Here is a 6,069-nt window from a genome sequence, read left to right on the forward strand (position 1 = left end):
TTCCCGTGAAGCTTGGCAAACCCTAGCCACTATATATGCCTCTCCATCAAGAGGACACATCAAACAACTCCAACATCGGCTAAAGCAACTCACCAAAACCTCCAACCAAACCATCACTCAGTATATGCAAAGTGTCAAAACAGTAGTTGACGAGCTTGCTATCCTTGGGAAGAAACTCGATCAAGAGGACATCACTAATGCAGTTGTCAATGGGCTTGATCAAACAGCTTACAAGCCGATCCTTGATGCTCTTCATGCAAGAGACTCACCTATATCATTCACTGAACTACATGAAAGACTAATAAATCATGAATTGTCTATTGCTCAACAGGTCTCAAATGTTGATATCCATCAACCTGCTGTTGTTTTCTATTCAAACCATCAGAGCACTAAGAAAACATGGCCTCCTCGACAACCAACCACCACACATGGCTTGCTTCCTACAACTCATACTCAAACATGTCCTATATGTTCCTACTCTTTCTCAAAATATCATATCAATTTCTCGTCTATGTGTTGATAACAAATTTTTAATAGAATTCTATTCTTTTGTTTTTGTCATAAAGGATCTGTCATCCAAGATTCCACTCTTCAAGGGAACCGCAGTCAAGGGAATGTATAAACTCAGATCTGCCACAAAGCCTCAAATCTTTGCCATGAATCGCATTACTCCAACCACATGGCATCATCGATTAGGGCATCCTCAAAATAAAGTTCTTAAGCAATTGTCATCTGTTCTTTCTTTCAATTCTAATTGTTATGATCATTGTAACTCATGCTCTAATAATAAAAGTCACAAATTACCTTTTCATGAAACATCTCTTACCTCACATGCTCCACTAGATCTTATTTTCTCGGATGTCTGGTGCTCTCCAGTTCAATCCTATGATCACTATAAGTATTATATCATTTTGGTTGACCATTTTAGCAAATATACATGGTTGTACCCCATGAAAAAGAAATCTGATTCGTTATCTATCTTCACTCCTTTCCAATCACTTGTTGAAAATTTCTTCAACATAAAGATCAAACAGTTTTTCTCAGACAATGGTGGTGAATTTTTAAAACTTCAATCCCACCTTTCTTCTTCAGGAATTACTCACCTCACTTCACCGCCTCATACTCCAGAACACAACGGATATGCCGAAAGACGACATAGGCATATTGTAGAAACGGGACTTGCATTGCTTTCTCATGCAAACATCTGAAATACCTTCTGGCCATTCGCTTTCACCACATGTGACATCCCCAATTTCACGGCCAGGAAAGACCGATTTGTTTATGCTTTATTTTTTTTAAAATCAGAGTAATCTTTTAAAGAAAACAGTTGCGGAATTTGTTCCCAAAACAAAATATGATAAGAATTTATCAAAACATTTCTTTAAAGAAATGTATTTTCATTGTATAACAAAATATCGGGATGTCATGTTCAATACATACCAAAAGCATAAACAGAACAAAAATAGACCTTACAACAGTTATTCATAACTACTGGCCTATAATCCAAAATCTCTCGTTATGTCAGCCAACTTATGCTCTCATACCATAACCTGTAATACAAAGAAAACTGAGAGGGTCAGGCTTGGGAGCCTGGTGAGCATATAGGGTTTTCAACCCACAATAATATAATTATTATATTCAATTATCAAACAATCAATCCAATTACCCACCCCCATTATCTCCATTTATTTCTTAAAGATTTATCCTAAGAACCAATTACCCTTCTCCCATTCATTCCTAAGGATTGCCCTAAGGAACTGGCACAAAGTCTAGTGCCGCCAAGGTTCTTAGATTACCTCTGGTGAACACGCAGTTCATAATAATTAATGAACACCTAGTTCAAGATCACCTAATGAACACTTAGTTCCAATATTACCCAATGAACACCTAGTTCAAAAACACTTAATGAACACTTAGTTCAAATATCCCTGATGAACACTAAGTTCAAATATCTAATGAACACTTAGTTCGAATATCCCTGGTGAACCCAATCACCTAAGGAACACAGAGTACGAAAGCTCTTAGTTCAAACAATGTGATAATAAAGTATATCTCGATCCTACAAAACCACTAATATTATAAACACATATATATCATATTTCTAAAACAATATATCCCATCCCGTCGATCCCCACATACTGACCCTATACAATGATCTTATGAGATCTAGCCTAAGGAATTGATATGAACCACAAACTGACGAAGTTGCTTCGGAAATTCCCTGGCAGCAAATGAGGATCAATAAAGACATCAAATGAGGGGAATGGAATAAGTTTCACCACGAACCTTCGTTCGTAAAAGAAAGAACCACAAGACATTTTAAGTCAGGGGTAGTTATCTAAATAACAATGTCTAGGCGTGGTCCGACTATCATGAGGTATTATACCCCCAGACTCTACCTATCCCAGCATCGAACTTTGCCTAGCAGTGACCTGAATATCATGAGGTATTTCACCCCCAGACGCACCCTATCCAGCAATATAACACCAGACATACCTAGCAGTGGTCTATTACTGACACACTTTATTAGGCAGTCTACGAAGTTCCCTTAATTACTTCGTGAAAGAAAATGCTGACATATGAAGCTCGGTCGATCACTTCATAAAAGAAACGCTGACTCCAAAGCTCTATTAAAATAAAAGTATGGGGAAATACTACTAGAGTACTCCTGTACGTTCCCGTAACCGACACACAAAATTGTCAAAAAGACTTTGTACATGATATTACTTCTGGCACATTATAGTACTCTGATATGCGAAAGACTCGTACCCGAGAACATAATAGTACCCTGGCACAAGCAGCACCCAAGACACAGAGCTTTGAAAAGGACTTCGTACATAAAATGTACTTCTGTACGTAGGACGTACTCCACCGATCATCAATCTCACAACACAAGTACTCTTAATAAGAGGCTACCCAATGTCCAAACTTAATGGAACTAAACATCCCTATTTAAGTCTTAACCCATCACTAGGCAAGCCTACAATGCCTATAATCAATTTTCGATACTATCTCCGTTTGGAAACACTAACTATGAGTATACTTAACACAAAGTTTTAAGTAATAATATCATATATACACATATTAACACATATTGGACCATAACTGGTTCGTACGTTGTGTATCATCAATTATATATATAACATACGTTTTGAGCAATAGCAAATAATTCACATATATATATATATATATATATATATATATTTCATACTTTAATCAATACTCGTATTAAAATCACGTTCCTAAAAGGGACTATACACATGATACCTTATCGAATGAACACATAGTTCAAAAATACATAATCCGTACTCCCGGATCTAAAACTAACCTCTTGATCTGATTCATACTCCCAGATCTAGAACAAGTTTATCGCTTTACCCTTTTTATCCCATACCAACAATCTCATCTACCCATGCTCTACCCCACATACTTGTAGATACAAAATACATATACAGATTAACTCATTAAAACCTATATAATTCATCCATTCCACAATCATCTTAAATAAACAACAATATATACACATATAGCACGTATTTCATAGCAAATACTTAGTATTTATGTGTAAGAAGAAAGTAACTACACACTCACTTGATCAGAAGATGATCGGACAGCACTACGGCTTGCAATGGTAGTATTCTTTGGTGAAACCAGGATATCTTCACACACCGGACTTCTCGCGGGCAGAGCTTCGGCTCGGAAACTCTTTTCTTCTCGGGATGTTCGGGCTTCGAGAATTGCTTCGGGTCTCGGGGTTGATATCGGGGCGTCGGGGGTTAAAATAGGGCTTAGAGAGTGTATCAGGAGTGGGAGAGAAGAGATGGAGCAACCATAATCGGCTGACCCTTGATTTCTATTTATAGGGCAAATTTCTCAATTTCCACGTCGTGAACAGTACTTTCACGTCGTGGACTTGATCGTCACTGCATGCGTCATCGCAAGTTGGGTCTGGCAGACTCCAGGAGGCGTCAGAAGACATGCCACATCGTGACCACTGATTTCACGTCGTGGTCTCTGACAGTCTTGGGGTTTCGCGCCCCGAACTTCAGAAATTCATAACTTTCGCATACGAACTCCGTTTTCAGAAGCGCCAAACTTAATTGGTTGCAAATGGGTCTATAGAACAAAATACAAGTCAGATGGTTCTATAGATAGACTTAAAGCTCGCCTTGTTGCCAAGGGCTTCAACCAAAGGCCAGACATTGATTACAAAGAAACCTTCAGTCCTGTTCTTAAACTAGCTACCCTACGCCTAGTCCTCACTCTAGCCACCTCTCACAACCGGCCTCTCAGACAACTAGATATAAACAATGCTTTCCTACAAGGAAATCTTCATGAAAATGTTTACATGACTCAACCTCCTGGATTTGCTAATCCATCTTTTCCAAACCATATTTGCAAATTGAATAAAGCAATTTATGGCGTCCGACAGGCTTCGCGAGCTTGGTATGACGAACTCAAATCCTATCTACTTACTCTTGGGTTCAAACCAACTATCTATGATTCCTCCCTTTTCATTCTCAAAACACCTACCATTTATATCCTTGTTCTAGTCTATGTTGATGACATTATAGTCACTGGTCCCTCTCCCTCTCATCTATCTCAATTTATTAAACACCTTGCAGCAAAATTCTCCCTAAAAGATCTTGGATCTCTCTCCTATTTCCTAGGAGTCAAATTCATTCCACACAACCATGGTATCCTTCTATCCCAACACAAATATATCTTAAATATTCTAGACCGAGCAAATATGAGAGATTGTAAACCAACACCAACTCCGATAATTACATCACCTTCTCTTACACTTCGTGGTGGTACTCCTCATTCATCTCCCAAATATTATCGGACACTGGTTGGTGCTCTGCAATACTTGTCTTTAACAATACCGGATATCTCCTTCACTGTTAATCGGTTGTCTCAATTCATGCATGCACCAACCTCACTCCATTGGACAACTATAAAACACTTACTCCGGTACCTTCATGGTACTCTACATCATGGTATATTTTTCACTTGCAGGTCTCCAACTACCTTACATGCCTTTAGTGATGCAGATTGGGCCGGAGACAAAGACAATTACCAAAGTACCACTGGATACATAGTTTATATTGGATCTAATCCTATTTCCTGGAGCTCAAAAAGATAAAGTACACTTGCAAGGAGTTCAAATGAGGCTGAGTTCAGGGCCGTTGCCTCTGCCACTACCGAAGTGCAATGGATCAGTTCACTTTTGAGTGAACTTGGTTTCACCTCTACAACCACTCCAACCATTTACTGTGACAACTTAAGTACAACTTCCTACTCAGCAAATCCAGTATTTCACTCACGTATGAAACATCTAGCTTTAGATTTTCATTTTGTTCGAGAAAAGATTCACCAAGGAACCTTGTGAATTTAACATATTTCTGGAGATGACCAGTTAGCAGATGCTCTAACCAAAGCACTACCAAGACCACGTCTCCATTACTTATTATCCAAGATTGGACTTCTTTCAGCATCGTCCATCTTGAGGGGGCATGTTAAGAGATGAGCACGTGATGAGCACATCTTGCAATTTATCTAGAATCCTCTCACACCACATATGTTTTGTATCTAGTCAATTCTTGTTATTAGTCGTCCTTATTTATCTCACAATTAGCTGTAGCATCAATATATATACATCATTGTATATCCTCCTGTAAAACACCTTTAATATATACAAGATACTCTTTCCATATCCTCTTCTTTTCTTATACATGTCACATAGACAACTTCAATACGTGTTGGATGCATGTTGTCACACATACATGCATAACAATGATATCTTTTAATGGGTCATTCCCATAACTGTCACATATATGTTATTAAGACCTACTCTGATTGCTCAAAGATACACGAAATACAATAAAAAGACCCATGAGAGTAATCAATGAAAAGACAGGATAGAGCCTCGAATTCTTACATGTTACAAACCTGTTAGCCACTTTGTTCTCAACTCTTCTCAGGTAAGACAAACAAACCATTAAATATATATATATATATATATATATATATATATATATATATATATATATATATATAGTTGAGAGA

The sequence above is a fragment of the Lactuca virosa genome, chromosome 5 (genome assembly GCF_052849685.1).
Source record: "Lactuca virosa cultivar CGN04683 chromosome 5, Lactuca_virosa_CGN04683_v6, whole genome shotgun sequence".
NCBI lineage: Eukaryota > Viridiplantae > Streptophyta > Magnoliopsida > Asterales > Asteraceae > Lactuca > Lactuca virosa.